This window comes from Cibotium barometz, chromosome 25 (genome assembly GCF_041138505.1).
Source record: "Cibotium barometz isolate CiBa-2024 chromosome 25, ASM4113850v1, whole genome shotgun sequence".
In the NCBI taxonomy this organism is placed as follows: Eukaryota; Viridiplantae; Streptophyta; class Polypodiopsida; order Cyatheales; family Cibotiaceae; genus Cibotium; species Cibotium barometz.
The window spans coordinates 28,939,253-28,963,280 of record NC_141070.1 but is presented as its reverse complement, the minus strand read 5'-3'; positions in this window follow the sequence as shown (position 1 = coordinate 28,963,280).

Here is a 24,028-nt window from a genome sequence, read left to right as displayed (position 1 = left end):
CTCATCAAATTAGCACAGCAAACCACCGATGCGTTCAGGAGAAATCGTGATTTTCTCAGGCACCTTTTTTTGGGAGAAAAATTGAGATCTTCACTTCATCAAATCAAATCAATTGAGATCTTCACTTCATCAAATCAAATCAGCCTAATTTCTCTTAGCACCGGGGGTTTTCAAGCATGCTCTATAAGCTGGTGAAGACAGAATTCAATTTGATCAAGTCTACAGTGAGATCCAAGCTCTTCATCAAATCTGCAACAAGCAGGTGACTTTGGTAAAACAGAGATTAAGCTTTTAATATTTGGTCAAATCTTGTGTTTATTGGCTTAATCCTCTACTAGACTCATTGCTATTGATGGCTTTAAAAGTATTTGAGTTCATTTGAAGTCTAAGACACTAGATCTGGACTCCCCGCATACTTTGTTCACACAAAATAATGGATTAATTTACTAATTAGTGATTAATCAATACTAATCACTGTATTTTGGTACAATTGAGGGTTGAAATTAACCATTAGGTATCTGATACAGATCCCTATAACTTCAAATTGTGTCACGTAGGCTGTAATGCCTGTGATCAACGGCGGTAGACCGGATGGCCATGTCTGGGGTTCAGTGGGAGAGGACGCCCATGCGGAGTCATGGGCAGCCAGGCTAGTGTGGACGGCAGGCCACACACTATATAGCCTGGGGGATGAGGGAAAATCCTCATTCTTCCTCTATGGCTGGGTGGTGAACCAGAGGCCATCCCCTCCTGTGGGTAGCGCCCGTAGTAGCGGCGTTACGGGTATCTAACACTGGTATCAGAGCGTCGGTTCGATTGGGTCGTTAGAATCCGCGCGTGACCGTGGGACTGAAGCCCACTCAATGGTTTTCAACCATCCAAAATCTCATCCTTATCTCCAAGGGAGTGTGTGGAGGGAGGCGGCCACAATTGAAGGGAAGAATTCTCTCTCTCTCTCTCTCTCTCTCTCTCTCTCTCTCACTCACTCTCTCTCTCCATCGCACACAACAAAGCGAATTGCGGGTAAGCATTTTGTTTTTTTTCTGCTTTGAAGCTTGTCTGTGAAAAATGGTGTAGAGTATGTAATGTGAGTGCCGTTGGAGCCTACATTGTGCAGAGGGGGGGTGAAGAAATGCTGCCGTAGGCGCTGGCCTACGTTGTGCTTTGAAAACGATGCATGCTGGTCTCCGTTAGCCTCCAAAAAGAAGCTTGCTGTGAAGGACCCTCTGTTTGGGGGGGAGCAAAGAGAAGCTCAGGCGGCCAGGCCTTACCCGGCCAGCCAGGCCAGTGCGGCCAGCGCGGCCAGCGCGGTGGCGGCGGTGGCCAGCCAAGCAGGCGACGGCCAGCCAGGAGACGGCCAGCCAAGCCAGCGTAGCAAGCAGCCACCAGAGCAGAGAAAAAAAATAGAAATAAAAATAAAAAATCATTTATTTTTTATATTTTAATTGTTCATTTTTAATAAAATTAAAAATAAAAGTAAATTAAAACGGATCCTCTCTCTCGGCTGGGGAGGGATAATCCCGACAACAAGGGATAATCCGAGTGTTTCAGGCATAGCCTCCCGAGCAAATTATTTTTTGTTATTATGAGTTTTGCAGGTATGTTTTCTCTCGGATTGGAGCATCCCGGAGTAGCGACGCTTGTAGAGGCTTGCAGCGCAACACAAATCGACAGGCGACCGTAAAGGGAGGTGACTATTCTCTCTCCACCACTGCTCATTTTATTAGCGTTTTTTTTGTAATTTCTGAATTCTCGCATTGTTTTTTATGCAAGAATTAAAGATGTCTGCTTTATGTAGTGTGTCCCCACCGCCTTCTACTTCTCTAGGGTTTTCAGGTCTCTTGTCCTCGGTTGCGGGTTTAACCTCGATCGAATTGTCAGGCCGTACATGCCCAACCGTTGTCCGATCCGGAGTGTGCTCGTCAATCACGCGTGATCCGCCAGTGCCCTCCTTGTCTATTGACCCCGCCTTAGGACCCAGCGAGCCCGCAGCGGCCACATTAGCAGATGACCTCTTTCTGGCCGATGAGCCAGAGGACATGAACACCAACGTCGTACGACGACGATGATTATGACCTATTGGACCCTGCCGACATCCTGACAGAGACAGAGCTCTCTAGTGGACTGTTTAAATATCTTAATGCCAAACTGAACAATATGGATAAAGTCCAGGCTGATTTAGTCACGATGCTACAGAGCATCTCCATACGGTTAGATGCACTGACAGCCGCCTCGGCTAGTACTCTGACTCCTCGTGGTAGCCGAGCTCCTGCGGCACGGGTGAGTGTAGCCTCGCCAGTGGTTGCAGGAGTATAGGCCGATGTGCCTGCGAGGTCGTCCGTAGCGACAGCTTCGTCGTTATTAAAAGACTTAAAGCTGCCTAGTTTTGGTGGCGAGGAGAAGGAGAGAAACAAGGACTCAGTCAATATGTTTCTAGCGAAGTGGTCAGATTTGCACGCGCTACGATAGCAACCTAGCTGTATACAGCTCGTAGAGGCTAGCCTCTCATTAACCGGCAAAGCGTACACGAGTGGTGGATGAGTTTGACAACTCGTCCTGCCACTTGGACGGAGTTTGAAACGATGTTTCGAAAAGAATTTTTGCCTGTTAATAATGAGGCAGAGAGAAGCTGGGAGTTATGGGACAAGTGCTCGATGGAGAATAAATCCCTAACTCAGTACATCTCAGACTATAGGGAGATAGTACTCAAGCTAAAGGGAATCGATGCATTCCAGACATTGCGAGGCTTTAAGAGAGGCCTCAAAGATGATTACCTTGAGTACGTAGAGCCCTTATAGCCTAAAGACTTAGCAGAGGCAATTAAGTATGCGCAGTTATTTGATGACATCAAGCGCCGTAGTACGCGTGGTGGTTCTAGCAGGGCCGAAGGTAGTGAAAAGAGGAGGTCAGGTCTTAAAAGAAAAGGGTTCCGCAGTGATAAACAAGGGGATAGGACGGACCAGGAAGGACAGGGTGGTCCTTGGTCTAAAAAACCGCGACCATCCAAAAAGAAAAGAGACAGCGAAATCCAAAAGAAAGAGCAGTATATTAAAGCGCGAAAGGAAAATCGCTGCTTTAATTGTAATGATGTAGGGCACACCAAGGCTGAGTGTCCGAAGCCTAAAGCCAGCACAAGTGGCAACGAGCCCAAAAAAGATGGTAAATCTTCTAGGTAGTTGCATAAAGTGCAGAGACTCCCTCTCAGTTTCGTAGAGTTCAGAGAGGTGACAATGTCGTTGTGATGAGCATCACGCTTGTTCAATGACACCAGCGATGTGGCAGCCTACTATAGGTCCGCATGACATGGTGCGCATGTATGGCACCATAGGTGGCCGTAGAGTCACAGTTTTTATTAATGATGGAGCTAGCCACAACTTCTTGAACTACTCGTTAGGCAAGAAGTTGGGGTTGACTGAGACTCGGAGTGATCATGAGTATACTGCTGGACTAGTCAACAGATATGACAAAACAGTATGGGATACCGTAGTATTGGGAGTCCCATTATCTATGCAGGACTACGAGGCTCCGCTTGACTTTCAGGTCATGCACTTACCCAGAGCAGACATATATCTAGGCAGGGAGTGGCTGTATGGCTTGGGCCCTAGTCTAGCTCGGAATTACTTACATAATACGCTATGTTTTGAGCATGGAGGTAGAGTCATTACCCTACAGGGCGACCGTACTGTCCCCGCCACACCACTTATTTCCTCCATGGAGCTGTGTACAGCGGTCCGCCGAGACTAGATAGCAGAGGTATATGCTTGTTATCCTCTTTTAAATTCTGTTTCCGTAGATGAAACAATAATTGATGTTGCGTAGACAAACAAGGAAAACAAAATAGCCTTGGACGAGACCCACTGTTTGAAAACCCTGTTTGGCATGCATACGATTCAAACAAGAAAAAATCCAAGGTGAAAGAGACATTGAAGAAAAAGTACGTAGATACTTTAATGAATTTATTACAGGAATTTCAGGATGTTTTTCTTGATGATCTACCAGATGGTTTACCCCACCATCTAGAGAAGTAGACCATGGCATCGAAGTTATGCCAGGATCAAAACCTATAAGCAAACCTGCTTATAGATTAAGCCACTCCGAGGCACACGAGGTGGAAAAACAATTAACGAAATATTTGAACAAAGGCTTTATTCGGCCTAGTTCAAGTCTGTGGGCATCGCCTATTCTTTTGGTAAAGAAGAAAGACGGATCTATGCGGATGTGCATAGACTATAGGGCTCTTAATCAGATAACGATTAAGAACAAGTATCCAAACCACGCATGGATGAGTTGTTTGATCAACTCTATGGATCGAGATACTTTACAAAAATAGACCTGAGCTCTGGGTATCATCAGGTTAGAATAAAAGCAAAGGATGTTGCGAAGACAGCATTTAAGACCCGTTTTGGGCATTTTGAGTTTTTGGTTATGCCATTTGGACTAACCAATGCTCTAGCAACGTTTATGACGCTGATGGACAGAATTTTACGTCCATATCTGGGAAAATTCGTAGTAGTTTTCCTAGATGATATTCTTGTGTACAGTAAGACACAGAAAGAACACATAGAGCATTTGCGTCTAGTGTTCGAATTGTTGCGAGAGCAAAAACTATTTGCAAAGAAGAGCAAATGTGAATTTTTTGAAACAAAAATTCACTACCTTGGCCATATTATATCCGTCGATGGTACGCGGATGGAGCCAAAAAAAGTAGAGGCTATTCTTAAATGGCCAGCGCCGAAGAATCTCGAGGAACTGCAGATTTTTCTTGGCATGTCGGGGTTCTACCGACAGTATGTGAAGGACTACGCGAAGATCGCATTCCCGTTGACTGACCAGTTATGGTCAAAAACTAAAAACATTAGTTGGGGGGACGCCCAACAGAAAAGCTTTGATAAGCTCTCAAGGTGACCGTAGTAGCAGTTGCACCTGTTTTGACTATTGTCGATCCAAATGAGCCGTTTGTTTTGGAAAAAGACGCTAGTAATGAGGCCATTGGGGCCGTACTTATGCAAAGGGGACGCTCAATTGCATTTGAGAGTAAAAAGTTAGATCGTGCGTAGCGTAACTACTCGGCTTATGAGCGAGAGTTACTAGTGATAGTTCATGCACTGAAAAAGTGGAGACACTATTTATATGGTGCTACTTTTGAGGTCCGGATGGACCATGAAAGTCTGAAATGGCTTTCAAGTCAAAATGAATTGAAGGGTAGAAAAGCTCTATGGGCAAAGATTCTATAGGAGTTTGACCTTCAGATACATTACCAGAAACATAAGTATAACGTGGTGGCGGATGCACGTAGTCGCATGCCACAGATTAATGAACTTAGTTTCACAGTCTTCAAGAATGATTTCTTGGAGTCACTACGTGGTTTATGTGAGCACGATTCATCTTTTAGAGAGGTCTAGCGCGCTGTATGCGTACACACTTCTTCACAGACGCGACCACCTCCCTCGTTGGCACGTATTGCTAGTCCGGAGAGACTGGCCGAAGGTGCAATGAGAAGGGAAGTGAGAGTTAGTCTGGAGAGACTAGCCATGTCTTCTGGGTATAGTTTGGAGCCGGAGAGCTCTGACGTAGGCCCTTCATCACCTTTGACTGCCAAGGCTTCAAAGGGGACTGATAAACTTTGTCGGGGGGAGAAATATGCTAATTACTCCATTGACGAGACGGATACTTACTCTACAAGGGTAGAGTATGTGTACCAAAAACTATTGGTGACTTTCAGGCCCAAATTCTTAAAGAAAGTCATGATAGTCCAAGTGCGGGTCATCTTGGGATTCAGAAGACCTATGCACTAGTAAAAAGACAGTTTTATTGGCCTAGTTTGTTTAAGGACGTGCAGACTTATGTGCTGAAATGCAGTAAGTGCCAGGTCAATAAACATGAACGTCTTAACACTAGTTCTGTAATTGGACACTTAAGTGTCCTGAAAGTTAGCATTTTTCTTGAATTTTTGTGGGCAATCTATTAAGAGTTTTGAAATGCTTAACATCCACAGATGTTCCTCAAGACCCAAAAAATCCTTGAGATTTTTTAAATTGCACTTTTCTTAGCTTTTTCAAGGCAATATTTTAATTTTCTTAGACACATGCTGATAAAACGCATGATTTTTGCTGTTTTCAAAATAGTAGTAATTTGGACATAACTTTTAGAAGGGACATAGTTTGATCATGAAACTTGGCTTGATGGAAAGCCCATGATGTAAACTAAATCTTGGAATCATCAAACGATAATTATTGGATAAATTTTTGACTCGCTAATATTGAAATGATGTTTTTTATACAGGTAGAGCATGAATTTTTCTCCTTCCATATGTAAGCTAATAATGTAAAACTTGAGGTGCAAGCTAATAATGTAAAACTTGAGGTGCACCCATGTTATATAGGGTAAATACTACTTTGTTTTTAATTTTCCAAAACTTTACAGCCACTTTTTGGGCCTCTTCGCATACATGGCCTTTTGCGCAACCTATTTTTAATACATAAAATATTTAATTATGAGCCTAATTTTGATTTTCATCAAAGGGGAAAGCTGTGTAAGTGCATTATTTGTTGTAAATATAGGTGTAGACTACTTGTGCAAGCATAGTTATGATTAGTTTTTGATAAAAGATGATCAAATTTTGCATTTTTATTTTTTACGGTTTTTTTAGAACTAGGCGATAAGAACCTACTTAAGTGGAGGCTAAGTTAGTGTCATACACATCAAATTATGGCTTATTTATCTCATCTCAAGCATGAAAACCAATAGTCAACATTCTCATTGATAGGGCTACATTTTTTTTTAGTGGCGTGATTGAGTTTTGATAATACGCGTTACTTTTGCTGATCTTATGCAACTTTTTTGGAAAAAATTCTAGGAAAGGAAAATGATTTTTTTAGTGAACTTCTACCTCCTTGGATTGATGTATGCTATCAAAATATCTTGGGAAAAATGCTATTGATATCATTGGATTTTTTTTGAGAGAATGATGCTTGCATATTTGGAAAAATCCTGAAAAATGTTCATTTTCAAGACATATGCTACTTTGTTGCTTATGTACTTCCAAATAAAAAGGCATTTTATATGTTTAGCATTTTTTACATAAGCATAGGGTTATGTTCTACATGTCCAATGAAGCATTTTGGTTTTTAAAGCCTACATTAGGAGTTTGATTTTTTTTTTGCAACCCCCAAAAAAGGACACTCAAGTGTCCTGTTTTGGTACCAAACTAGTGTTAAGGTTGGAGGACTACTCCATCCGCTGGAGATTCCTCAAGGGAAATGGAAAAGCATTTCCAAAGATTTCATTACCGGTTTACCCAAGACGAGTCGAGGGAATAACTCGGTGTGGGTGGTAGTGGACAGGTTAACTAAAATGGCAAAGTTTATCGCCACGAAGAAAATTGTTAAAATGCCAGAGTTGGCAAAACTCTTTATTGAACATCTCTACAAGCTATATGGCCTGCCCGCAGATATAGTGTCGGATAGAGATAGAAAGTTCAACAGTCATTTTTGGAGAGAAGTCTTCAAAAAGTTGGATACTACTCTGAGTATGAGTACGGCGGATCATCCGGAGTCTGATGGTCAAACTAAAAGAGTTAACCAAATTCTAGAGGATATGTTGCGTTCTTATGTATGGATTCCAGCCGAGATCTCCGATGGCTGTAGGCCTAGAAAAGGAGAAGATTCAATCTGTTAAGGATTTCCTTGAAGATATGAATGATATGCTCAGAGCCGCACGTGAGAGCATTTGTAGTGCTCAGGATCACGCTAAACCTTATGTGGATAAAGGACGTAGAAAGGTGACCTTTGCAGAAGGTGACTTTGTATTCCTTAAGGTTCCTGCGCAGTCAGAAACCATGAAAACAGGAAAGTGTAATAAACTTTCTCCGAGATATTGTGGTCCTTTTAAAATCCTTAAGAAGATTAGGGATGTAGCATATAAACTTGAGTTACCGGAGAGTTCTCAAGTCCATCCTGTCTTCCATATCAGTAAACTGAAGAAATCAGTTCACGGGTTAGAGAACGCAGTTTCTCCAGAGATGTTGGTGGACTGGAGAGAGCCACCAAAGATACCACATAAACCTGAAAAGATTCTACATTATCGTGACAGACAAACCCGACATAAAGTGTACCAGGAGGTACTTTTTAAATGGACAGATAGGGATGAGGAGGTAGCTACCTGGGAACGCCGTAGTGCAATTTCCAAAAGGTTTCCCCAGTTTGTTTTCGAGGACAAAAACTCTTCTTAAGGGAGGGTAATGTCATGTAGGCTGTAACGCCTGTGTGAGTGATGGGGGTAGACCGGATGGCCATGTCCGAGGTTCAGTGGTGGGAGAGGACGCCCATGCAGAGTCATAGGCAGCCAGGCTAGTGTGGATGGTAGGCCACACACTATATAGGGGGATGAGGGGCAATCCTCATTCTTCCTCTATGGCTAGGTGGTGAGCCAGAGGCTGTCCCCTCCTGTGGTAGCGCCCGTAGGCGGCGTTACGAGTATCTAACAAATTGCAATTCGGAGTTGGTTTGATACTCCAACCATTCTGTACAAATTGGTTACCATTGATTTAATGTAATTTCTGGTAAAATTGTACTGATAAATTTGTGATAATCATCATTTTACATTAAACCCTTGGTGAATGCCTATAAATCTCACTCAAATTCAAGATTATTCATAGCCAGAGTTGCATTTGGGAATGTGCATAAGAATGAATGCTATACGCATTATGTATTGGGCACATTGCATCAGTGTAAATATGGGATCAGACATTGCCCTTGTCCAGAATAAGGCAAGAGGTAAGACCTCCCGCATAAATTTGGGTTTTCATTGCATAATGAAACAAGATAAACAAAAAAAGCCCAAAAGAACTGTCAACAAAATGTTTGAACATGTTGCTCACATGGAGCAAGAAGACCTGACGGACAAGCTCATGGCCCTAGCCATGAAAGAAGAAGAACATCTCCTTCCAAGAGGAAGATCCACACCAAGAAAATTTAAAGGAAGCATTGAAGGAAGACATGGACACGAGAAGAGAAGCTGCCCCAAGAAGTCTGAAAGAAGAGACAGACGCGTGGAGAGAAGCTGCCACAACAAGAAGACTGAAGGCAAGAGAAGATGTGAGGCTCCAAAGAGTGAGGAGCCATGTGAAAATCTCTGAGAGAGAGAGAGAGAGAGAGAGAGAGAGAGAGAGAGAGAGAGACCCCACAACCCAATGTAACCTGCCCCAACAAAGTAAAACCACCTCTGAGCCACCGATGATGAAGGCAACGTGGTAGATAGATGTATGTGTGAGCACTTTAGTCAAGGTCGCGGGCAACTATAGTAAGCCTTGGACACATAGAGAGACAGAGTGCCAAGGACTATGAGTTTAGGGACTTGAGGCACTGGTCGCGGACTATCAAGTAAGAGAGAAACTTGGTACAGGATCCAGGTGTGCTAAGTCAACTTGAGGGGAGGTGTGTTAGACACTGGTCGCGGACTATCAAGTAAGAGAGAAACTTGGTATAGGGTCTAGGTGTGATAGAGAGTATTCACTTTAGGGGAGGTGTTGAAATATACAAGTGAATAGGGTGTGTGTGGGAACAAGCCCTTGGCAAGAGGCTGTAAAAGAGGATGAGTAAATGTGAAAGAACCTGTGAAAAGGTGAGAAGAATCTACTAGGAGAGAATAAAGGGTAGCATGAGAAGATTTAGGAAGTGTGGAGATATATTCTGGGGAAAGTGAAGAGGTGGAGAGAATCAAGCAAAAGAGGTGGAGTGAATCAAGGAGAAATCAGTGGGATTTGATGCTTGGATGTAAACTCTATACATTGAGGCATTGCCCTAATGAGAATTTGCTGGTTTTTGATTATCCATGCCTACATTAAGCTATTCACTGATTGTTCACTAATTACATCTTAATTATTTGCTAATCACTTTGTTAATGATGTTGATTCTAGTGTTTGATCCACCATAGCTCATCACATTGCTCTAATTTCAACAGTTGTGGGGCGTGAGAGCACTGTGGGGGACGATGGGGCTTGGGGGGGTGGACAACATGGCTAGGTGGGGGAGCAAAGGGGGGGGGTACGGGGTGTGAGGGCACCGCCTGGGGGGGTGGTTGTGGATACCACAGCTCGGTGGGGGTGCAGGGGGGTTGGGGACGACACGGCTCCGTGGGAGAGCTGGGGGGGAGGCTGCGGGGTGTGAAGGGCATGAGGACACCGTGGGCCGCAAGGGGGAGGGTTTCGGGCACCGGCGGAGGGGGGTGCATGAGGGCATTACAGGGGGTGGGTTTCGGGCACCGGAGGGGGTGGGGGCGGTGGGGACGGCATGACACTGTGGGGGAGCAGGAAAGCGGGGGCTGGGGGCATGAGGGCACCACGGGGGGGACAGCATGGCTCTGTTGGGGGGGGCTGTGGGGTGTGAGGGAACCTGGCTCGGTGGGGGAGCGGGGTGTGAGGGCACTGGGAGGGACGACACGGCTCTGTTGGTGGGGGGACATGCGGGCACCATGGGGGGGACAACACGGCTCCCCGTGGGGGGGCAAGGGGGCAGCTGCGGGGTGTGAGGGCATCACAGGGGGGATGGCACGATGCCGTGGGGGGGCAGGGGGTGTGAGGGCACCATGCCGAGCGGGGGGGAGGGGGGGAGGGGGGGAGGGGTGTGAGGGCACCATGCCGAGCGGGGGGAGGGGGGATGAGGGGTGTGAGGGCACTGTCGAGGGGTGGGGGCTGCAGGGTTTGAGAGCACTGCTAGGGGGGTGTGAGGGCACTGGGAGGGGCTGTCAAAAACCAAACTTCATGACACGGCTCAGACATCTGTGGGGCGGCCTTCAACAAATGAAGCTTCATGACACGGCTCCACCGGCTCGTCAAGTGCATCTCCCACGTTTTCCTTGCGGGTCTCACAGATCACTTGCCTTCATGCTCGGCTCGGCGGCTACCACACGACCTCAGCAGCTTGGGACTTACCTTCCATCCATGATCCGCCGGCCCGTTGGCCGCGTCTCGGCCCATCGGCACAGCACAACACGCTGGCTTGCCAGTCCTCCATTTCCACCATTTCCAGTCCCGTTTCCACATTCGGCAATATCGCTGTCAAGGCGGGGAGGGCATCCCCCGGAGGCACTCGGCACCACGGAACCTCACTCGCAACGCAGGAGGCCTAACATGCCTACCCGACCGGTGCGTAAGTGTGTTCTACTTGTGCCTAACATGGGTTCATGCTATGCGGCTCCCTTGCACCTTATCCCCATATAGATGCAATTTCTTTGGTGCGGGCTAGCATAACCCCAAGGCACCAAGGGCCTTGGATAATATTCCCACCTCATATACACCCCCCCTTTATGGAATTGATGCCCTCGTGAATTGCCTTAGAAACCAAAGGATGAGTGTATGCACCTTGGAGAATGATTTATGTGCAAAGTGATAGACAATAAATATCCGCAGGAGGTCTTAACCTTGCTTTATAGTCATCAGCAAGGTTAGTGTCTAACCTGTTTTACAAAGAGAAAAATGGTGCATATTTTTGTATTTTTAAATTTTTAATCTAAAGGCCCGGACTTCAAGCCCCTACTTGAGAGTCCCCCAATCCCCCAAAATTTGGCGAGGTGACTTCGTGGTCTCGCTGAAGCTCCTATCTAAGCTGAGTAAGAGTGATTACTTGAGGCAATGCAGTTTTGCCCGGAATGCATAAGCCTTCATGGAAGTCGATACTTGTCTGCCGAGTTGACACCCACTTGGTTGCAACATCTTTTCTTCAAATCTGACTTCACATTCCTTTCTATTGTTGCATCGTTCTGAGCCTTGATGCTCGTCTCGCTGATGCCCCTTGAGCTCTTTGTGCGCAAAAATCTTCATGGACAAGAGTTGCCCACTTCACTGACTCCAACTTGGTTTGCCCCATCTTGTGCCACTTCTAGCTCTGCACTTGGTTTCCATGGACCTTCTTGCCCTGCTTCAACTTGTTTGGTACACAGGTGCATGGATCCTCTACGTCATAGTTCCTTTGGCCCCACTTGATGCCAAGTGAAACCACCGCGATCCTTTGGCATTCAAACCTTTGCACCTCTTTGGCCTTGGTTCACCCTAACATGAGTGCTCTAGCTTGCCTTAACACCAAGACTTGTTTTACCATGTTGTAGCCAAACTTCCCTGAAATTTGTTCATGATGTGGTCTTGACCTTTAAGTCTAAGTATGCTTGTTCCTTTTTAGCAAGGCGCAAGTCCCTCCACTTAGTCTTGCCTAGGCCCCCATGACACCATAAACATAAGCCTTGTTTCCTGACTCTACACCATCACCTTGAACCTTTTGTTCCAGAATGTGTCCTTCCATATTATGAAGATTCCAGTCTTCTTAGATGTCATTCCCAACAAGCTCTGCTTGGATAGCTATGGCCCAAGTTTTACCTACGTGAATTTTGTCTTGGGCCGTACCTTCTACTTTTTACACCCACTTTGCCCTTTGGTTGGATATGAGTGCTTTCCAAAACCAAGTTGCCTTATAACTTCAGTGAGCCAGTTGCCACTCTGTCCCACCCAACTGCATGCACACTGCCACTTGCACATCCCGTTGTTTTTATCGTTAGGTAACGTGGGCCAAGTCTCCCTTTAGACTTTAGTAAAACGACTGCCACTTCGCCTGACCCAACCATCTGCACAACTTCCACTTTGCACAAATGGTTGTTTCCATCTTCCATTAGCCTTAGCAAGCCAAACAACTTGGGTCCACTTGCCAACTCCAGTTGTACTTGTTCATGCCCTCACCCAGAGTGTTATGTGCCCGACAATACGGTTACATGTCTTGTGCTTGAGCATTGCAAGTAGTCCCCTTCATCAAACTTGCTTTCCAAAGTCATCCAACTCATGAGCCACATAACTTGAGTCCACCTACTCAAGTCGAGTTATACCTGTTCACCCCCTCATACAGAGTGCTATGTGCCCGACACTATGGTCCTTGTACTACACTCGAGCTGACAACTCACTGATGCTAAGGAGAGGTATGATGAAATGGAAAAAGAAGAATTGTCTCTTGTTTTGCAGTGATACTTACTACCTCGCCCTTTCTTCTTCCTTACATCTCAGTCTTATTTACAATTCTTGGTTCTTCGCAAACCCAACGCTGTAGGGAAGTTTGCCAAGTGGCTTTGCGAGCTTCAAGAATTCTCTTGCAGTTTTATTACAAAAAATACTACTAGGGTCTCTCAGATTTGCTTGCAAAGTAAGGAAGAGGAAGAAGGAACAAGGACAAAGAAAGAGGTATGTGAAGATTTGCAGACACCACCAACTACTTTCACTATTCATTTTGATGGAGACTTTAGCCCCTCTAGGCAATGTGGGGCTGGGGAGATAATTTTATTTGACCGAGAAGGAAAGGAGGTTTGGGCAAAAGGTAAGGAGTTTCCAAAAGCTATGTCAAATAATGTGGCTGAGTATAATGCATTGATTTATGGATTGGAAGATTGCTTGAAGTAGGGTGTGAAGGAAGTAGAGGTTAAAGGGGACTCCCAACTGGTCATTAGACAAATAAAAGGAGAATACAAAGCAAGGAGTCCTAAATTGCAAGAATTGTACAAAAGGGGAACGGAGTTAAAAGAAGATTTTGAGTTTTGCAAATTTGTGCACAGGTGATATAATCAAAAGGCTAATGAGTTGGCTACTAAAACTTTAGCTTCTTTAAAGGTGGCTATTCTTGCATTGAGGGATACAGGTTGGCCAAAGCTCCAAGATGTTCAACATTACTTGGATAAAGGCCACTCTTCTCCTAGATTGAACCCTTAGCAGAAGCAAAGGCTTATGAGGAAAGCTCCTCCTTACACGATTCTAGGTGACATTCTCTACATGAAAGGTAAGGACAAGATTCTTATAAGGGTAGTGAGCTTGGAAGAATCTAAAAGGATTATGGAATTATGTCTTAAATGTTCAGGTCACTTTGCCTCAGCTAGCACAACTTGCAGGATCCTCAAAACTCGATATTACTGGCCTTGACTCGGCAAAGATGTCTATGAGTGGTGTCGAAGCTGTGAAGTGTGCCAAGAATATGGTCGCAAACAAACAATTGACTCTTGGACCCTTAAATCCCATTCGAGTATATGGTCCATTTGAAAAGTGGGGATTAGATTTTGTGGGTCCACTTCATCGCTCCTCACATGGAAAGTATTATATATTGGTGGCCACCACAGATTATGCAACAAGATTGGCAAAAGCAAAGGCCACAATCAATAAAAAAAGCAGGGATTGTGTCATTATTTCTTAGGGAGTACATATGTGCTCGATTCGGGTGTCCATTAGAGATTCTTACAAACGGAGGGAGATCTTTTAGGAATGAATTAATTGAATCTTTGATGCAAAAATTAAGAATAAATCATGCTATGTCGTCTTCTTATTATCCTCAATGCAATGGTTTAGTGGAAAAGACTAATGGTTTGCTTTTTGGATCTTTGTCTAAGCTAGTGGTGGATACTATGAAGCGAGAGTGGGATGTGCATTTACCAGAGGTCCTATGGGCTTTTTGGATCTTTGCTTTTTGGATCTTTGTCTTAGCTAGTGGTAGATACTATGAAGCGAGAGTGGGATGTGCATTTACCAGAGGTCCTATGGGCTTATAGGACCACTCACAAGATCTCCTTTGGTTTCACATCTTTGCAACTAGTTCATGAAGTGGAGGCTATTTTACCAATAGAATTGGAAATCGCAAGCCTCCGCACATCTTTTGCACGCTTGAATAATGAAGAAGAAACTCATGCCCAACGCTTGATACAACTTGAGACCTTGGTTGAAAAGTGGCTTCAGGCACTTCAAAATTTAGAGGTAGCACAGCAACGGTGCAAGGCAATGCATGACACTCTGACAAAAAAGAAGAAGCAGCCAGAACTCAAGTAGGGAAGCTTGGTCATGCGGTTTGACAGCCATGTAGAGAAGCGGTTAGATAAGAAGCTTCTTCGACGCTGGGAAGGCCTCTTCAGAATAAAGTAGAAGTTTAGAAACAACACCTATCTTTTGGAAGATACAAATGGCCAGGAGGTTCTAGGACGTTTCAATGAGTATGAGCTAGAAATCTTTTATCCTAGGAGGACGCCATGGCCAACACATCCCGAAGACAAGCATGGGGATCTGTTGGGGAGGAAAGATGTGACATGAAAAAACAATATCTTTCATTTTTAAATTTCTATATAGTTTTGTGGCTTTGCAATGCTAATAAAGTGAAAGCTTATCCAAGAAGATTGCGATAGGCCCGTAATAAAATGACATCATGGCGGCAGCTTGGTGGCTACCCCGACGGTGTCTCTCATCAATATTTTGCATTTCCTAAAGTTTGTGTAATGTGTGGATCTGCTCATTGTAAATACCAAGTATGTTCTATAAATGCTTTGGTATGGTTTTATAGGTGAGTGATGTGGAAAATAAAAGTGGGACTAAATGTATGCATGGCTTACCTTTGTAATATTTAAATGCTATTTGCCACAAGCTAGTATGTGGAAGGCATGTGGAGAAGTGTGTGTAGGTGCATAATTAGGGAAGATTCTTCTAGAAATCCTACATGGATGAGGAGCCTTTTGACATTTGTAAAGTGAAAATGCCACATAGGTGCCAACTTGGCTACAACCTTGTCTCATGCAAATATCTTTAGTCAAAGATCTCCAAATTCAAAATTAGAAAAAAGACTTTGCCTAAAGAGACATTTCATGTGACCTCCTCACAGGTGGCATGGGAGGTGGAAGGATTCTACAATTGTAACTTGTAACAAGGTGAGAGTGGGTCACTTTTCCATCTATAAAAAGAGCCCTCCTCTCCCTTTCAAATCAATGAGTGAAGCCTCCATACTTGAGCTTTTGAGCATTCTTGTGTCATTATCACTCTCCCAATTCTCTTAATCCTCTTCCCAAGATACTCTCTTTGCATATGTAAGCTTACTTATTATTAGCTCCCAAGGCCTTACCCTAAGATTTGAACTCTTGATGATGATCCAAACTAAGGGAGATAAGGATTTGTTATCTCGTTGCGTCTATGACTTCTCAAGGTAACCCTTGCCTTATTGTTGCCACCCTCCTTTGGAGGTACCAATGGTTTTAGCGGTAGTGAGCATGTGGAAAGACTTTGGGAACCATGGGTAGATTTGTGTTGTCCGCTGCGCAATGTTAACCCTTACTCTCTAGTTTGTATCATGAACAAGATGAAAGGCAAGGACTTTACTAAGTTGGAGTCTCAAATGCAAAGAGGAATGCAGTTTTGGTGTTTTTAATCCCTACTTTCTATTGGTAGTTACTCTTTTCTTGGGTCATCTTTTCTAAAAAAATTATACAGTTAGAAATCTCTTTCAATAATCTTTTCATATGTGTAATCAATTATTCCATCTCATGTTAAAATGATGATCAAAATCTCTCCCAAAATTACTAGCTAAAGGCGTTTTTTGGACAGCTTTCTATGCCATTAGTAAAATGCCCATAACTTTCCGCTCGGTTATCAATTTTTAAAAGTTTTTATATAGACGTGAAGCTCTCTTTGAGCTCTACATTTCTATGTAGCCTAATTTGAGTGTAGCATGAGAATTACAAACAAAAATTCTCTATTTTTTCTTTTTTTTTGCATATTTGGTCATCCCTCTTCTTAATCACAATTATTTCCTCTTAATCATCTTGTCCATGTGAAACCCCATGTATTTAAATCATTTGTAACCTATTTCTAGTACCATTTACTTCCCAATGCTGTGTCCAAATCGCCCAATATGTCTAAATGAACCATATCAATGCTCTCTTTTCACCTCTATTCACATAGTGCTAAGCTGAAAGATTTTCTTCCAACAAAGACTTGCCCTTGCTTTTGGGGCTGATCGGTTATCCCAAATTAATGCTTCCTCTCAGCCATTTTTATTTCCATCTCTGGATTACAACCTCACTTGCGATGACTATATCTTTGTTTTACTCTAGGGAGATAGGAAGTGAGATTGTCTCTTTTCCTCATTTAACACCAAAATCTCTTCTCCCTTCTTCAACACGTGATCTTAAGAAGTGACCAAAATAAACCCCCAATTTTGTGTCACATTACCATGATAGAATCTTCCAAAGAAACCATGGATGTTTTGGTTATTGACTCGGCTTGAAATCCAGTTTCTGTTTCATACTCCCATTCACTTTCATCCTCATTTCAGCTTTTTCAAGAGTACCCAATGTATACACTGGCACACTTGACCCTCTAACAATTCTTAATGAGGTCTGTTTGGAAACTTTTGAATTCTCACAGTCTTGTTTTATAGAGCTCGTTATGTCCTTGTACAACTTAGGTTGAGCCCTTAAAGGTGCAAGTGCTGATGTGATGCTGGCTTTATCATGAGAGAAGAGCATTTCTCCAAATGAGATTTTGAGAGACTGTTTTAATCTTACAAGGGAATTATCAAATTCCTCACATGCTTTCTCAAGCATATAATTTATACAATCTGTTTCAAATGACTCTTCTATAGTAGAGAGTATGGTTTCCTCTTGAAAGGGGAAGCGGTACTCATTAGGGGAAGGTTGAGGTCTATGGGGGCCCTTTAAGCTGCCATATTATGTTTTTAACTACTTTTGCTTAAGGACTCTAAGCAAACTTTGACTAGGTCTGAAAAGGGGATCTTTATGCAATCATTATTTGAATTTTTATTTTTTCAAATATATATTTGCTTGAGCTAAATTGGGGGTAACTTTTTGGTTTTACCAAATTCAAAATGGCTGAAAAGCCTTCCCTCCTCTCTTCCCTCCACTTTTAGGACCCCCCACCACTTTCTTTCTCTACATTCTCTCTCTAAGATGCCCTCATCTCACTAAAACCCTCTTTCTCTTCCCCCACTACTAGAGGTTTAGGGCATACCGACGTTAGAACACTGACGCAAACGTCGAACGTCGGTATGTACGTCCTAAACTTGGAGGCAAAAAGTCGGGCGGGTAATTTTCAAAAGTTCATATACCGACGCTTATACCGACGGGTATACCGACGGATATACTAATGCATATACCGATGGATATATCGATAGATATACCGACGGATAAACCAATGCCTGTAAGTTGTTTACAACCGAGAACCTATTGCTCTCTGTTTTGTGTGGCGTCGAACTGCATCTAGAGAAGGTATGCGTCCATCTCCCTCAAGCGTTCGCCTTCTTCCATTGAACCCACTCTTGTTGTGTGTGTGTGTGTGTGTGTGTGTGTGTGTGGAGAGACTTAGTGAAGTGTGTGTGTAGATCTCCCTCTCTCTCTCTCTCCTTGGATGGTTTGCCTCTCCCCATCTCCTCATCTTCTTATGGCGTTTTGCCTCTCCCTCTCTCCTCTTCTTATGTGTGTGTGTGTGTGTGTGGAGAGATTAGGGTAAATGGAGATTAGGTTAAATGTGTGATGTGTGTGTATATCTCATTCCCCTCTCTCCATCCTTCTTCTTACCTTCTTAATTATGTGTGGAGAGAAGATTTGTATGTGTGTGTTGTGAGAGATGTAGAGAGTGAGAGAGCTTGTGTATGTGAATCTATTACTAATGTATGCAATGTGTGTGTAGGTTTGTTTCTTCCACGTGTGTCCTACCTTACAGATCTGCTTCGAACATGCGCTATCCAATCCATATTTGAGAGGTAAGCATATTACCAATTATGTTGTTTTATTAATATTACTTCTCTTTTTGTTCTCAATTTGTAATTTTTAATAGAAATTGAGTATGCAAGCTTGTTGTTCTTAATTTTAATTTTTAATTTTTAATTGAAATTGAGTATGCACGCTTGTTGTTTCATGCACATATATGCTAATATTAGCATATATGTGAGTGCATAAGAAATTAATGTATGTGCTTATTTATCTTCACACACACACACACTTTGCAAGAGAGAGTGAGAGAGAGAGAGATTTTCTTTTTGGCGCATACCCAAGGCGTTTCGATCTCTTTTTCGACTTGAAATCTAATGTCTAAGACATGCATGTGAACGCTATGTCTATATGTATATACTCTAATGTAATTGCCTAAAGCACATATCCATAAGCTAATGTATATGCCTAAACATCGCTAATGTATACTTGATCTCCCTCAACGGCTGGGGAAAAGAAGCTCGTTTGACGCTTTAAAAGTTATTTTTCAAATCTCCCTCAACGGCTAGGGAAAAGAAGCCCGTCTGATGCTTTAAATGTTATTTTTAAATTCTCCCTCAATGGCTGGGGAAAAGAAGCCCGTTTGATGCTTTAAATGTTATTTTTAAAATCTCCCTTACGGCGGCTGGGGAAAAGAAGCCCTGTTTTATGGTTTACATAATGCTTTGTGTAATGCATAATGATTTGCATTTAATGAGCTACATATACATGAATGTTATCCTGCTAGATGGAGCCTCTCAATCTTGAAGAGAGAATAGCGTGTCCATGCATGCGATGTAAGTACCAAATCTTTCAAAAACGAAGGATTTGCAACCAGCATATTCATGATGCTGGCATATTTCCAATGGAGCGCTTACAAAATTTACGATTTCAATCGTACAACCAAGCAAGTGTGCAGCCGCATCTTGATAACATTGCGCCTATGAATTCTCGTCCCCAACAAAGGATGAGAATATCGAAGGAGGGAGTGACAGATGGAGCTCAATTAACAGCACCCGAGGGAATGGAAGAAGGTCTGGGAATGGAAGAAGGTCCAATGGAGGAAATGTTGGATGCCTTTATCGAGCAACAAGAAGTTCTCTTCGAGGAGCATGAACATGAAGATCATCAACCACGACATTCTCAACGGTCAAATTATGAACCAGAGGAAGAGACCATGCGTAAACTTGCACGCCTTCCACTATACAATGGTGCCAAGATATCTGTATTGCGTGCATCTCTTACGATGCTAAATTTATAGTCAATTTTTGGATGGTCTAATACAAGTGTCACTGAACTCTTCAAGTAAGGGATTTTTGGAGATTACACCTAATGTTGAAATGATAAATTTTCAACTTGTATTTGACTAAATCTTAATAGTAACAATCAGATATTGCCATACTTGCAGGCTTTTCAAAGACCAGATATTACCATATGGCAATGAGATGCCTCTATCTCGTGCAGATGCCAAGAAGTTATTGAAATCCATAGGCATGGATTACAATAATATTCATGCTTGTCGCAATGATTTTTGCCTCTTCCGCTAGAATATGAGCATTTGCAAGAATGTCCCCATTGTGGCTCTAACAGATATAGAGAAGATGTTCAAGGGTAAGCTGTCCCGGTAAAGGTTCTTAGGCACTTTCCAATCATCCCAAGAATAAAAAGCATGTTCAGGTATACAAATCTATAGCAAGCTTGATGACATGGCATGCCACAACTCGATCCACAAATGAAGTCATGTGTGTGCCTGCTGATTCACTCGCATGGAGACACATTGAAGAGAAATGGCCGGCTTTTAGGGAAGATCCGCGTAACCTCCGTCTTGGCCTAGCAATGGATGGTGTAAACCCTTTTGGTTTAAGGAGTTTCAGAAGGAATCGCACTACAAGAAATCTCCCATATCTAGAAGGTATGCAAGCTCTTCCGGACTTTCCCACAGGTAGATGGCTAGAAGCTACAATTTTAGAAGCCAAACGTGCTGGTTTAACTATAACAGAGGAGGAGGAGGAGCTTACAAAAGGATGCGATTGGCATGTAAGTGTTTAAGTTCTACATGTCTCTCTTTTTTTTCTCTACATGTCTCAATTTTTGTTTGTCCATCAACAATCTTTATGTGCTATTTGTAGTATCACAAATATGGGGCGTTTTGGTCACATGGACGTCATTTTCGAGTAGAACAAATAGACCAAAGAAGAGCAACCTTTGATTGTGGTGTCACAGCACAGTTTGTTCAAGAAAGTCGTGCAAGTGCAAGTGATGATAACATAATTACTGGAATGCTTGATTACTTTGGAACCATTCAAGACATATTAAAGGTTGGCTTTAGAAGTTTTGAGTTGTTTATCTTTGATGTGAATTGGTTCAAGGTAATCACAAATGGGCCACATGCAACTGTACATAGAGACAAGAGTGGCCTCATCCAAGTGGACTCCACAAAGGTATGGACCGATCAGCAAGATACTTTTGTGCGCCCAGAGCATTGTGAGCAAGTTGTCTTTATAGCGGATCCAAAAGATCCATGCTGGCTATTTGTGGTTCAAGTTGCCCCCCGCAGTAAGCAAATTTGTGAAGAATTAGAGCTACAACAGGGTGATGTGGATTCAGAGGGTGGTGGGGAGCAACAAGAACAAACCGATATCAACAATGAAGAGGAGCAAGCAAATGAAGAGGAGCAACTAGAGCAAGATCCAAATGAAAGGTGCAAACCAATGAAGCTAGAAAACCTATTGAGGAAGAAGACATAGATGATGAGGACATCCTTCATCAAGGGACTTTTAATGATGAGGATGCTAAAATGTATATAGACATAGATCTCTTTGGGGCTACTGATCTTAATGAGGATGATAGAATAGATATTTATTTTTAAAATGATGTATCTTAATGATTATGCAAATAGTTATGACATATTTGTAATGATTTTATGACATTGAAGGTGCAAAGTGATATGGTTTACCATTGTTGTTTAGGGAAGTTAATGTTTATCATATGGTCCTTTCATTGTTTACCATTGTTGTTTATCATTGTTAATGTTTGTCATATGGTTCTTTCATTGTTTACCATGTAATTTTCATTTCGCACAAGTTTGTCATATGGTTTTTTGTCCAACAGGCCATGGGTGATGACTCACCGCCGCTCGACTACAGTCCTGATTTCTCATTTAACCCTACACCTCAGGGTATGAGTCCCGAGCAGTTATATGGTTTTTTCTCATCCATGACTCCAGAGCAGAGAGCCATGGCTTAGACTTATTGGGGTTCTAGAGAGCAGGGACATCTGCCTCACCATCTAGCTTCACGACGGCAGTTCCCACACCCGTAGGTACGACAGTAGCTCCCACACCTCATACCACACCCGTAGGTACGACAGCAACTCCCACACCTCATACCACACAGCCTTCCACTCCTCTTACAACTCGATCTACCACCTCTTCACATAGACGTCTCTCATGTAGTAGGTCTTCAGGGGGAGGTCGTTGTGGTGGTAGTGCCACAGATGCTGTGACACCACCACCACGTGAGCGTCGTCCTTCGCTCTCATCTATTGATAGCACACCCATAGGTTCCCTTCCACTCCCGTGGGGTGCACATGACCATGACAACAGCAAGATATACACAATTAGGGATGGGGCACCTATAATGAATAGTGCAAGGAAGGCAATGAAGACACGAATTCGATAATTGTGCACTATACAGTTTCACAACTTTGTTATGACTTTATGGGATCAGCAAGATAAGGAGAAGAAAAATTACATAAATACAAAGATAAAGCAAGAGTTTCAGCCATCTGACCCTATGAATGTTGTCTCTAATGAGTGGATGCAATATACAGCTCGCATTTTGATGGGGCATCGTAGGTCAGAGGAGGCGAGGGATGCATTTAGAGAGGGGAAAGAGAAACCTGTTTGGCTAGATGATAGGGAGTGGGAAGCCATAGCTCAGGAGCTCACAGAGACACCAGAGAGGTTTCAACAACAAAGAGAGGTGGCAAGGACAAGACTCCAAATAGTAGGGGCTTCTCATCTTGGGAGTGGTGGTGGTTACGAAACCATGCGCCATGAATTCGTAAGTATTTGTAGTAATTTTGTTTATCTAAGTGTATGTATGTAGGCTAAATGTTGATTTCTAAAAGTTGTAATTGTTAATCATTTATGTAGAAGTTGGCCATGAATCGCCCACTAAGTAGGCGAGAAGAGAAGTACGCTCACAAACATGGCCTTGTGGCCTTATTTGAGATGCTTGAAGAAGAAGGAGAGACCATCAATTGGGAGGCATTACCATAATGTAAGACCTTCAAACTATTGGTATATGATTAAAATATTCATGAGTAATGTTTAATTTCTTGTTTATCTGAAAAATAAAAAAACGAGCACGGTTGTCTTTTGTGCTCTATTTTAGACAGAATGGTGCTGTCTGTTTACTACTGTTGAGTCCTGTTGACTGCAGGCAGCCAGGCAACAGCCAGGTAACACCATTCTGTCTAAAAAAAATTCTGCTGTGTGGCGTCGGTATATTCCCCGGTATACCCGTCAGTATATTCACCGGTAAATCTGCCGGTACATTTGTCGGTATTGTCGCCGGTATATCTGCCGATATACACGCTGGTATATTTGCCGATATTATTGCTGGTATTAACGCTAGTATAGGCACCGGTATACACGTCGATATAGGCACCGGTATAAGCACCGGTATTAATGCCTGATGCTTATACCGACGTCGTGGTTTCGACGCAGATATCGGGGTTTATACCGATGACGGGGCTTTTTTAGACCCTGTTTAATGATGTCGGTATAAGCACCGGTATTAGGCTATCATGTAGTAGTGCCCTTTCTCACATTTGGACGTCAAGCATCTCTAATTAGTAAGCTTCCATAACTCTGCACTTCCAAATGCTGATATCTCACACTCTCTCATCCTCCATGCCTCATCTTTTTATCATTTTTTGCTCTCTCTCTCTCTCTCTCTCTCATGTCTTTCCCACATTGAAGTGCAGAAAATCCCTCTGTCAACCTCCATAGCTTCAGAGCTTACCACTTTCCATTCTTGCATTGTTTAGCATACATATCCCCTACTTCCGTCTACATTCTACATCTCTCTCTCTCTCTCTCTCTCTCTCTCTCTCTCTCTCTCTCTCTCTCTCTCTCTCTCTCTCTCTCTCTACTGTATTATGCTGCAAAATCTCAATCTACCATCTTTTATGTCTCTTGCCATTTTCCTTGTCCTTTCTCCTATTACCTAATCACTATCCATCTATGATCTTCTAATATTTTTTATAGCAAAACTTCATTGCACTCTCCTCATAATACCCTCTCCCCACTCTTGCATTGTGTTCTACAAGAAGCACTTTTCAACATTGCCTAACCCTAAAGAAAATGTCACTTGAAGATATATCTAACAGAGCACCAAAGTTCAGGTTACATGTAGATTTGGCTGCTGACTATGCTACCATCCGCAGCTCAAAAACAGGTGGTGTTACCAATGTGCCATTGGAT